At 39.2% G+C, this 13,086-nt stretch overlaps 1 protein-coding gene across 1 annotated transcript in view; it reads right to left on the bottom strand.

The window, feature by feature from the left end:
- The window catches only part of ADAMTSL3 (ADAMTS like 3), a 367,623-nt gene that overhangs the window by 108,644 nt on the left and 245,893 nt on the right, over positions 1-13,086 (bottom strand). The window lies entirely within an intron of this gene.

The raw sequence follows: 13,086 nt of genomic DNA, 5'->3' as shown, positions 1-13,086 counted from the left end.
ATTATACAATGCTAGTAGGGATGGTCTGAAACTGCCGAGGTTCGGGTTTGTATGAACCCGAATGCTTGGCATAAGATTCCCGCTGTCTGGCCGCTCCGTGCAGCGGGTGCATACAGTGGGAAGACCGCCTGGAAAACCGGGATACAGCCTATGGCTATGGCTGTATCCCAGTTTTCCAGGCGGTCCTCCCGCTGTATCCACCCTCTCCACGGAGCGGGCAGACAGCGGGAATCATTTCCGAGAGTTCGGGTTCGTATGAACCCGAACCTAACTCGGTTCGGACCATCCCTAAATGCAAGTCCATGTTCTACCCATATCATTATATGTGTACTTACTTCTATGGTTCTTCTGAGCACCTTCTTCTTTGAAACATCTCTTCTATTAAGAAGTCATAAATGTATCTAGTCACAGTAGACATAAGTGATCATCATCTACTTTGAGTCACAGCTATATGTTTATGGTAGGAACTGTCCAACAACTATTTGATAAACCCAGAATAGGCTATAGGTTTTAGGGGAGACTCTCATATAGTGACACCCTAGCCAGAACTGTTGTATAGCATTTTTTATCTGTAGTAGTGTAATCATACAAGATTTTTTTTTTCACACTTTTTCTTTATCTGTATTATTGTTTGGGACATGACCATTTGACACCCTAAAGATAAATCAGAAAAGTTGTCTATTTTTATTGCTCGTGTGAACTGAGCTTGGGCAGGGGTTTCCTGAGTCGACCCCTGACAAAAAAGGAAGACTTTCATTCCTACAAAGCTCCCAGCAAGACTTGTGTAGAGGAACTACACCAGCGAGAGATGAGATCTACAAGACACCCTCCTTATGGAGGTTGGCATAAATGGGTGTTACACAAAGAAACCTAAACATCTCTTTGTCAACTACTGTATGTTGACCTCATCGTTGAAGCCTAGGTGGGTTGAGAAAAAAGGGTGAAAAAAAAATTACTTCATTACACCTTGGTGTTCTTTTAACAAAAATCCTGTAAGTATCATTTGTGGATGCAATTTCTCCATGCCTGGCAAATAATCTTACGTATTTAAAGACTTTTCCCTAGTAGTCATGCTATACATGAGACCGAAGCACTTGCAATTTTGTCAGAATGTTTTAACTAATAATATTCTGCATACTCCAATTTCATTGCTGATCATCAGACACCTTAGGCCATTTCTGAGCAACAATTTGTCTGTGTGCAACCTCAGGCAATGACATTGACAAACCAGATATGCAAAATGAATTTTAAAAAATCCTTTCTGACAACTGCACTGTTAAAAACGGTGAGGCATACAGGGAATTGTGGTTTTGTTAAAAGTGGGAGCGCCACAGGTTGGTGATGTTATGCTCATTACTGTTTGGACCTCAAAGCTTTGCTGATTTACTTGCCACACCCATCTCTTCCCTGCTGAGTTCCATCTGGCCACTAGTGATGAGCGAACATCCCAATGTCCAGTTCAGATCCCGAACACGAACTTTAAAAAAAAAATGGCGAACAATCACGAACAAATAACAAACATACATTACCTCATCACTACTGGCCACTTAACAGTTAAAATCTGTTTTGCTTAGTTAATTGACATTTACTTCTTTCACTTAACCTTGCTGTGTCTGTTTCTGTGTGTGTCTGGTCCAATCACATCCTGGACCGAGACCCTGGCCTCCTAAAAAGGAACAGTGCCCAGATATCCATGCTGGCTATTAGACCAGTTTTTTTAACATGCAAACACCTCCATATCTTTTCCTGTATTGTTACCTGGCTTTCCGTGACTTTGGCTCTGTCACTTGTTTTTTCTCTTGGATCCTGTTTTTGTAACTTGCTGCCTGTTTGGTCTGACCCTGGCCTGTTGACTACACCTTTCCATGTAATTTTGTCTTGTCCTTGTTTTATGAAATCACCTTATTGCGACTGTGGTTGTCCACAGTTGCCCAGGACTGTTGAGGCAAGTATGCGGGGTGAGTTGGTGGGACCAGATTAAGGCTCACTGTTTGTGTCCTCCCCTACCCCTTCTTAGGCTACCCTACCTACGGTTGTGTCAGGTCACCTCTACATTAGAGTTAGCTGTAGTGCTACACGATGCAGTCCTTTGGCCACTATTCTACAGTGCAACATCATGCATATTAAGTCTTTTATATTGAACAGATGATCCAGCAATTGAATATTCTCATTCTAAATCTAAGTTAAAATACAGGCAATTTCCACCATGATGCAGCATACCACAGGCATGCCAGATCTTGATCATTGACAACATAGATACTTCCACAAGATATTTAAATACACATGTGTGCTGATTACAAATTACAAGAAATGAGAAACTGGTGTGTTACACATTAAAAACTGACTATATCCATACCAATCTTTCACACAGAAATAAAAGATTTCCAGGAAAGGCTTGATGAACACGATTAAGAGTTCAAGCTGTTGACTTGGCCTCTACATTTCCCAAATCTCTGAATGAAATTTATTTGGAATATGCCGGGAAATCAAGCTCCATCCATAGAGGTTCCCCCCCTCAACTTACAGTACTTATAAAATATTTTTCTTTGGCCAACACACAATGAAGCAGGTAGGTAGTTAAAGGGGGTTATACAGCGAAAATCTTTTTTCTTTCAAATCAACTGGTGTCAGAAAGTTATATAGATTTGTAATTTACTTCTATTAACCCCTTTCCTTCTGGGCCAAATTCCGTTTTTGCATTTTCGTGTTTCCTCCTTGTGTTTAAAAGGCCACAGCGCTTGCATTTTTTCACCTACAGACCCACATGAGCCTTTATTTTTTGTGCCACTAATTGAACTTTGCAATGACAAACTTAATTTTTGCATAAAATATGCTGCCAAACCAGAAACAAATTATATGCGCAGTGAAATTGAAAACAAAATGCATTATTTTTTATTCGGGTGGTTTTGTGTTTATGCCATGCACCCTATGGTAAAACTGACATGTTATCTATGTTCCACAAGTCGGTATGATTACAGTGATAGGCATAACTTTTATTTAATTTGACAGCTTTTAAAAAATTAAAACCTTTTACAAAAACAAATTGTTCCTTAAAATTGCTCTGTTCCCATTCTTAGGTCATGTTCACACAACGTATATTTTCGGAAAAGTACGGCTGTTGTTGCAACAACGGCCATGATTAATACGAAAATATACACTACCTTGCCGTCTATGGAATCCCGGCTGGAGCACATACACATAGTATATTCTGGCCGGGTTCTCTAGCGGCGCCACAAAAAACTGACATGTCGGTTTCCTGCAGCAGCTAATCATTGAACAGTGGGCGCAGAAAACTCTGTCAGTGCACACAATGGAGCGAGCAGCTCCTGCCACAGTCTCCATAGTGTGCACTGGGGAGTTCTGATGCGGGGGTGCACGGATGCGCCCGCATAAGAATTCAGCAGCGCTAAAGATCATCCGTACTGCAGTACTGACTAGGACAATCTTTAATGAGACCGGCTGTTCCGTGGGTCACGGAACGTCCGATCTCATACAGCGTCTATCTAAACATAGCCTTATAACGCTTTTATCCTTTGGTCTATGGGGCTGTGTGAGGTGTCATTTCTTGCGCCACGATCTGTACTTTCTATCGGTACCTTACTTGCATATGTGCGTCTTTTTGCTCGCTTTTTATTAAAATTTTTCTGGATTTGATGCTACCAAAAATGCACAATTTTGCACTTTGGCATTTTTTTGCTCTTCCGCAGTTTACCGTGCGAGATCAGGAATGTGATAATTTAATAGTTCGAGCGATTATGCACACAGCGATACTAAATACAGTATGTTCATTTATTTATTTTTATTTATGAAATGGGAATTAATAAAACACTTTTTTTCCCCCACATACATTAATTAGAAGCCCCCTGGGGGACTTCTATATACACAGCACTGATCTCCCATTGAGATCAATGCTGTGTATATAACAGAGCACTGATCCATCAGATCAGTGCTCTATTATTCTGGTCTGCTGCAAACCAGGTAGATGGATTGCTGAGTCGGGTCAGCGCCATTCTGCCACTAATGGATCCACCACTAGACACCATGGAGAGGGACTGCAAAGGACTTTTAAATGCATCTGTTATGTTTGACAGCTGCATTTAACTGTCCTAATTAGCGGGTGCGGTATCGGCCGCACCTGCTAATAGCCGCAGTCCTGGACTGCAGAAAGCATCAGGGATTGGGGTGGTTAAGAGTGGGGTTGCAGCGCGGACCCTCTCTGAACCTCCCCACCTGCAGCAGGACGTTCCAATACATCCTGCGGAGGGAAGGGGTTAAAAAAATCTTCCAATATTTATTAGCTGCTGTATGTCCTACAGGAAATGTTATGTCAAACTGAAAACAAAACATTTCCTGCATGACATACAGCAACTAATATATGGGAAGAGTTGAGATTTTGAAATAGAAGTAAATTACAAATCTATATAACTTTCTGACACCAGTTCATCTGAAAGAAAAAGCTTTTTGCTGGACAACCCCTTTTGGCTGATGGATATAATATATATATATATATATATATATATATATATATATATATATATATATAAGCCAGCAAAATTACCGCAGCACTCCGTAGGTTGTTTTCAAACCGTGAAGTTTATTGCTCCCACAAAGTGCACTAAATGCACTTTGTGGGAGCAATAAACTTCACGGTTTGAAAACAACCTACGGAGTGCTGCGGTAATTTTGCTGGCTTATATACTCTCATCCCCGGTCCGCAAGGGTATTTACTGCAGGCACCAACCACATAGGATTCCTGGAGTGCTGCGTCCACTCTACGCTATTTTTATATATATATATATATATATATATATATATATATATATATATATATATATAACCTAGCTCAACTCACATCCACGTTGTTATTCCATTTGAGGTCTATTTCTAGAGGAACAACAGCAGCAGCCAAAGGAGACAAATGGGGTTCACCAGGTTCCTGCCAAATTACAATGTCCACTGCATTCTAACTTAATCTTTACACTCAAGGACAAAATATCACAGTATGGACAGGAGCAGCCTCCATTATTCTCATTATATCCTTACATCATTTCCAGCTGGTTCCTTTCTGTTCATGCTGCCCTTGTTCTATTATCCTAATAGTGAAGAGAGATTTGAACAGTGCCCAATTATCGTCTACAAATTATCTTCTTGTACACTGTACAGAAGCACACTGTGTGTTCTGATGCTGGTGGGAACATTTACACATGTTCATGCATCGGACATTACATATAGATACAGTGGAAGTCCCAGACAAGCTAATTGCACAAATCACTTCATATGTCATTTTGAATAAAACACAAAAATATTTTGTTTGACAAGGTCTGTGTTTGCGGTATAGTGCTTTCTGGAGCTGTATCAATACACAGACTTGTATTTATCAAACTTATCACCTGACACAACCATGCAGAGCGACATGGCTGCTTGACTCATTTCTAATGTTTTCAAGCTGATGTAAGATTATACACATGGTTACAGATGGAAGTTTTTCTAATGGAAGGCCATAAAAGGAAATATAAAAACTAGAGATATCACAAAGACGTGTTTAACTTAATGTTCTAATTGACTTAAAGGAGAAGTCCCACCAAATTAAAAAAAAGTATCCCGCTCCAGACACTGATTGGCTGAGCAGGCAATCACTCCGCCAGGCTCCGGGACACACTCTGCATATCGTGTCAGACTGTATAAAAAGAACCACAGATTACACTGATCAGTGCTATGCAATAACATAGCATGGACCAGTGTAAGCTATCTAATGATTGCATGTAATAGTCCTCTAGGAGGACTATTTAAAAATGTTTTTAAAAATATGAAAAAGCTCCTCCCCATTAAAAGTTGAAATCACCCCCATTTCCCATTATATAAATAAAAAAAAATAGACATATCATATATTGTAACATGCTGAATTGTCCGATCTATTAAAATATTACAATTATATTCCTGTATGGTGAACGTAGAAAATGAAATAAGAAATCACAATTGCTGATTTTTTTTTGTTACATTATATCTAAAAGTAATAAAAATTGATAAAAACAATCTACATAAATTTAATACCAATAAAAAATAGAATAGAGTTCATAGAACAAAAAAATGACATCCCATACAGCCCCATTATAAAACAATTATGAGAGTCACAATAGAGCAATTCTAATCATAATTATTTGCAAAATAAAAGTTTAAATCACCCTTCTGTTCCTATTTGAAAAAAAAAAAAATGTGAACGAAAAATAAACATATTTGGTATTGCAGTATGCGGAATCGCTGACCTATTACATTTCACATTCCTAATATCGCAGGGTAAAAGGCATAAGCTCAAAAGACTACAAAATGGCAAAATTTTTAGTCACCTCTCATGCCCGAAAAAAACTGTGACTCAAAAAGTCACAGTGTGATACTAATAAAAACTACATGGCACAAAAAAATTACACCTCACTCAGCTCTATAAATCAAACAATAAAAGTATTTTAACCCCTTAACAATGGCGCCACCTGGGCCTCAATGCATCACCAGGGGGGACACACTATGAAGCAAACTCAGGAGCTGGGCTTGCTTCATAGCGAGTGAGGACCGGCTGCTATCAGCAGCTGGACCCTCACCCTCAATGGTAGGCTGCCGTGATCACGTAGCAGATCGCCATTAAGTGTAAGTGACAGAAGCAGCTCCTGTTACTTACCGATCGGGACCCCCGTAGGGTGTCTACAGGGGACCCGATCGCTCTGCTTGACTGCCAGAGGTCTATTGCTTACCTACGTGTAGTCTGATCTTCTGTCTTCTGATAGAATCTGCCACAGGCAGGCTCTATTATAAGAGCGCAGATAAGACTGATCCCTGCTATGCTATGGCACAGCAGTGATCAGTGAATGCAATCTAATGTATGTATGTAAAATTCCCCTGGGTCTATTATAAAAAAATAAATAACATTTAAAAAATGCCCCATAGCTCCTCCCCCAATAAAAGTCTAAATCACCCCCTCCCATTTTATAAGTAAAACACATAAAAATAATAAAATAAACATATTACATGTTGTAAATAGTGTAATCATCATATCTATTATAATAAAACAACATTGTTCCCTTGTGGTGAACGGTGTTAAAAAAAAAAAGCGGTAAAAAACGCCAAGATTGCTTATTATTTTTATTACATTTTAGATTTAAAAAATTTATAAACAGTACTCAATACGTCCGATCTACACAAATGTTATACTAATAAAAACTAAAGATTATGGTGCAAAAATGAGTCACGATAGGGCCATCTTAAATATACTTATTTGAAAAAAAAAAGTTTTACTGTTAATAAAAATAGTAAAACATTAGAAAAGCTTTGTAAACATGCATATCACTGTATCCAGACTGAGCTATAGAAAAAAGAAAAAATGTCAGTTTTACCGTAAAGTGCATGACGTAAACACAGAAATCCCCAAAATTTGTAGAATTGCATTTTTGTCCCAAATCCACCCCATAAATTATATTTTGGGGGTTCCGTCAATCATTTTATGGTGGATTGAAAGATGGCATTACAAAGTACACCTGTTCCTGAAAAAAACAAGATCTCACATGGCCTTTTACCTGGAAAAATAAAAGAGGTTTGGCTCTTAGAAGTTGAGGAAGAAAAAACGAAAATGCAAAAATGAAAATTGGCCCGGTCCTTAAGGCTATTTTAGGCTCCGTCCTTAAGAGTGAGAATAGAGCTATCGTAAACACATTTATTTATTTTGAAAGTAAAAAAATAAAATAAATCTTATATAAATTGGGTGTTGTTGTAATCGTACTGACTTGAGGAACACAGATAACATGTCAGTTTTACCATATGGTAAAAGGTGTCAAAATGATACCACCCTAAAAATTTTAACATTTTTTTATTTCACTGCATATTTTGTGAAAAAATGAAGCGTGTCATTACATAGCACAATTATATCTCAAAATAAAAAAGCTCTGTAGACTAAAAAAAGAAGAGTCTATGGCTTTTTAAACACGAAGAAAAAAACGAAAGTACTAAAATGGAAATTGGTTGCCTCTTTAAGGGATTAATAGTTGACAGTACAACACCTTAAAGCCAAAAGTTATTACCGTATTATGAAATCAGATTTAACAATATCCCAATTTTTCACACATCTTTGACTGTCAGTTTTTCTTTTGTTGGGTACAACAGGATGTGTGTCTATGGCTGTCTTAGTCTTTGTCTTGCCACCTATAATCTCCAGCAATGAGAAGGAAATCCTGCTAATTCTACAATGCTACACTGTCTATAGGGAACTGGACCATTTCCTTCAAAGCCACTACTTCAAAAGAGGATCCTTTTACGTAACCTTTTAATGTAAAGTCAGGGCATCCAGAAGTCACAGTGATTAAGTATGAGGTCTCATACTGTCTTCTGGAAATATTAACTGTCAAAGGATATCTAAAAATGCAGAAAAGGTGTGGTGCATCTGAATACAGCATGATATGTCCTTGTAGATGACATGATCTTCTCACTTGTATGTATAAGAAAATGCCTTTTGTTTTGTTTTGCATTTAGGCTATGTTCACACTACATAAAACTACGGCCGTAGTTCTTGCCGCAGAACTACGGCCGTAGTTTTTCGGGGTGGAACATAACCTTACTTTCAATGGGATCCCGGCTGGAGCGTACACACATCGTATGCGCTCCGGCCGGGATCCCATGCGGCACCGCAAATAACTGACTGAATTCACTGAATTCCGGCCGCAATATGACCTGTCAGTTCACACAGTGAAGCGGCCGAAAGATCATCCGGCTGGTACTTAAGTACCGGCCGAGATGATCCAGCAAGAGACCGGCCGTTCCGTGACCTGGCCGGTCTATTACGTAGTGTGAACATAGCCTTAAGATACAATATTTTAGTATTTCAAAAAACGAAGTAGAGAATGTATCCAATTATGTATCTTAAAGTGGTTTTATGGGTAAAGTGGTTTTTTAAAAAAGAAAATTTACTCACCTACCCGTGCCACTCTGAAAGTCCCTGCTGACCTCCGCTCCCTATCTCGATGCACAGAAAATACCCACTCAGCCTATGAGCTGGGAGCAGGAAGTGGTGATCAGACCCGTCAGCCCCGGGACAGCAGTGGCGGGGGATCCGAGAGGTGAGAAAAGTATATATTCCCTTTTTTAATCTTAGTCTGGTTTCCCAAAAAAATGCTGAACAACTAGAGATGAGCGAACTTGAAGCACGAAACGATCAGCATTTGAATGCAATGTGGCACACATATGCATGTAACTCGCACTGTAAGGCTAGGTTCACACTATGTAACTGTGCGGCTGTATTTTTTATGCGGCTGTAAATGTGCCGATGAAACTCCGGCCGTGGGAAAAAATAGACATGCGGCTCAAAACATACGGTCATTTACTTTGAAATCTGGTTGAACTAAAAATAACAAATAAAATCTTAAGAAAGTGATGCAAACACCTCTGGATGCATCTGGGAAAGCAGGGAACACAGTTTACATGAATTGCTATTACCGGGGTTTGCGATCCTCTGCACTAATGTCGATGTCTCTCATGGTTAATCTATTAAAATAATAAAACACATTCTCTTTGTAATAAAGTCCCTTTCGTTGTTCAATAATTAAATTTAAACTAATCCATCATTTTGCAATTAAATATACTGTTAAAATAAATAGATATATAAATAAATGTATATTTATATATATATTTATTTTTTGACAGTATATTTAATTGCACAATGATGGATTCGTTAGAATTAAATTATTGATTAACGAAAGGGACTTTATTACAAAGAGAATGTGTTTTATTAATTTAATATATTAACTATTAGAGGCATCGGCATTCGGCATCATTGCCGGCTATTTTTGAAGTACTCCGTACGGACCGCCTGTCAATCCTCGGCCGCATCTCCAGCCGCAAACAATGGTCTTGTTCATTTTTTACGGGTCCGTTTACGATAGGGCCGTAGATTCATACATAGTGTGCACTGTGCAGCCGTATATCCTATACTTTCCAGCGTACGCATGAACCACCAAAAATACCGCCGCACAATTACAGCCGCAAATACAGCCGCACAGTTACATAGTCTGAACCTGGCCTAAGGGGGCAACTGGGTGGAATCAGAAAAGGTACAAGTGGCTGACACTGAAAAGAGAATGCGAGGATGGCACTGAGAAAAAAAATTACAACTAGCAGTGTTAAGGGCATGTTGCTTTCCCTGTTAAGGGAAAAAGAGGAGCCAAAAGCCACAGCTATAACCAGTTTGTAGAGAAATGGCTTCGATTTCCATAATTTTATTTTTACAGCAAAGCACAGGACATTCTGCCAGTGAAAAGGTTAGGGCCTTACCATGATGGGGAAAGGGTTTACTTAAAGGGGTTGGCCACTTTATAGTAAAATAGTTTAGTGTACAGTATTAGTAAATGTACTCACTGCAGTTTGACAGCAGCTCCCTGTGTACCTCATAGGGCTAATATCAGACTCCCCTCCTCCAGGCTGTACTGCCCTGCTCTGTGGTGAGGCTGTCCATAAGATAATCGACATGGAGGAGCATGTGACCATGCCTCGCTTCCCAGTGTCCTCCATAGGAATATACAGGCTCAGTGGTGGACACTGGGGGTGGGGCATGGTCACATACTCCTCCATGTTGGCTATCCTCTGGAAAACAAGTGTTGCGAATACACTACTTATACTACACACAAAACCATTTTACTATAAAGTACCCAACCCCTTTAACAGAAGGAGTTAGCAGGCAGTGTTCACTTCCTCACCACTGCGAGGTCCCATCCTCTTGTATGGAGGATGGGGGAAAAAATCCTCAATTTTGTTAGGGAATCTCTGCTTTAGGTGACAGGTGCTCTCCTTGTCAAGATGGAAAATTTAAGGGGGCACAATATGTGTATGTCAAAACCGAGCAAAGAAGAATGTGGCGGCACTTACCATTAAAAGTCTTCTTTATTCTTCAAACAGACATACAGTAGTATCAAATAGAGCGCATAGCAGACGGCAAGGACACCAATCAACCACTGAATGTGTAACAACCACTTCACACGCACATGCGGGCTGGTGTCTGGGGAAGACTTTTAACCCTGAGCACCCCGTATGGTTTTGTTTGGCTCTCTAGACTTTCATTATTGTGCTAATTCAGAAGTGCGTGGTACCAGTTTACTCTATTTCACAATTGTGCTTGACAAAAATATGTAAAACCCAAGGTTTTATAGTGTGGCTAAGGCTGTCTGCATCCATGTTGGTCAGTATCGTCCTCCACTCCAAGGCGGGTAAAGCAGGCGCAGGTCCAAGGGGTATTAGTGATATAAAATATCATAACGGGTTTCGAGACCGGAGTGCCTTAGACACTTCATAAAGAGACCGGACCAGTCTCGAAACGCATTGTGTCGTTGGCATAATTCTTTCAATAAATTTTATGATATTTTATATCACTATTACCCCTTGGACTTGCACCTGTTTTGCCTGAGTGGAGGAGGATACTGACTGTCTTTCATCCCTGTGAGGATTAGTCGGGAGTGGCTGCGGTTCATTCACATGATACCAGTAAGAGTTGTGCCTTACACCAGCACAACCTGCTCAGGTGAGAGTTCTATGTACTTACTTTCACCACTTTCACCACTTCCTGTCTGAATTACACTGTGGAGCGCTGTCTTATATTTTGTTTCTAGTACTTGGATCCATGTTGGGGATTTCTTTGCAGCAGGTAGCTGTTTTGAACAAAAGGAATCTTCTCATGTTCTCAATGCCTCTAAGCTATCTTTACAGATGGGGGTAACTTGGTGTGCCAGGCCTTTTTTAAGCCCAAAAGACAGCTCAAGTCCTGTATGTTCTCATTTTCAGTGTTTTATTTGTGTTTTTGATGATTACTGCAAGGGGTAGATTTATTAAACATGGTGGAAAGTGAAACTGGCTCAGTTGCCCATAGCAACCAATCGGCTTTCACCTTTTATTTCCCAAAGAGTCTGAGAGGGATAAAAGGTGGAATCTGATTGGTTGCTAGGGGCAACTGAGCCAGTTTCACTTTACACCATGTTTGATAAATCTCCCCCTTCAAGTATTGATTGTTATTAAGATATTTAATGGTTGATATTAAAATGATCTCCTTTGTATTCCCTTAATAAAATGGCTGCTGTGGCCGGTAATCCAACTTTCCTGCCCATATGTTTATTTATGTTATTTAGTGAAGGTTATGGTGCAGCTGCCAGACTCACTCAGTACAGCAGACTAAACAATTTTTGCGTTAAAAAAAAGAAAAGAAACACAAGCTGGACAGAATGGAGCCTAGCATTAGTGTGAACAGAGCTACACTGAAACTGTTTCCGATCTTTAAAACCTGAAATTACTGAGCACCAATTCTTGCAATTTATTATAAAATGGTAAAGAGTATGGAGGTCCCAGACGTGTTGATTTTTTTCTCACTACTGGTTATTAGTAGGCTGCCAAATGTCTAATTTTCAAAGTGTTACAGATTTGCTCATTGAATTAATTTTTTCTTTTAGGCAAAATCTTGGCACTTTAGTCTTTTTTAATTCTGCTCTCTCTATCCCCGAGGAGTCATACACAGTGCACGGTCTTTGTGTTCTATGACTTCAACACACAGATGTTAAAAGATAAAAAAAAGAATGAACTTTGTTGAAAAATAATCTGATCTACTGTAAAGATATGGTATGAGCAATGAGCTGTGAGATCTCTCGCTCTCGCACTTCACTGATTATCTGACAAGCTCCATGTTTTACTATTCATTATACTGTGTAATTCTTCCTATCTTTTTATAAGTTTAATTTATGACTATTACATCTACAATTACTAATGGACTATAGGATCAGGTATGGTTGACCGTATTACTCAATTCCGGGTTAATGCTTCTGTTATCTATAGTTTTATTAATGGCCTTCATATTTGAAGGTAGATTTAGGAATGTTAATGTGCTATATAGAAACACTGATGTTCAGGTCGGAAACACTTTATTCCCACTTTACATCTGTTTAGAGTGTTTACCTGTGTGTTTACATTCAAGGATTATGCTGTGATATTTTAAAGGGATATTCCCATCTGAAGAAGTTATCCTTTTTATCGGGATATGGGATAACATGCTGATTGGTTGGGAACTGACCACTGGAA

The sequence above is a fragment of the Dendropsophus ebraccatus genome, chromosome 1 (assembly GCF_027789765.1).
Source record: "Dendropsophus ebraccatus isolate aDenEbr1 chromosome 1, aDenEbr1.pat, whole genome shotgun sequence".
Taxonomy (NCBI): Eukaryota; Metazoa; Chordata; class Amphibia; order Anura; family Hylidae; genus Dendropsophus; species Dendropsophus ebraccatus.
This window is presented reverse-complemented; position numbering and strand designations above follow the sequence as displayed.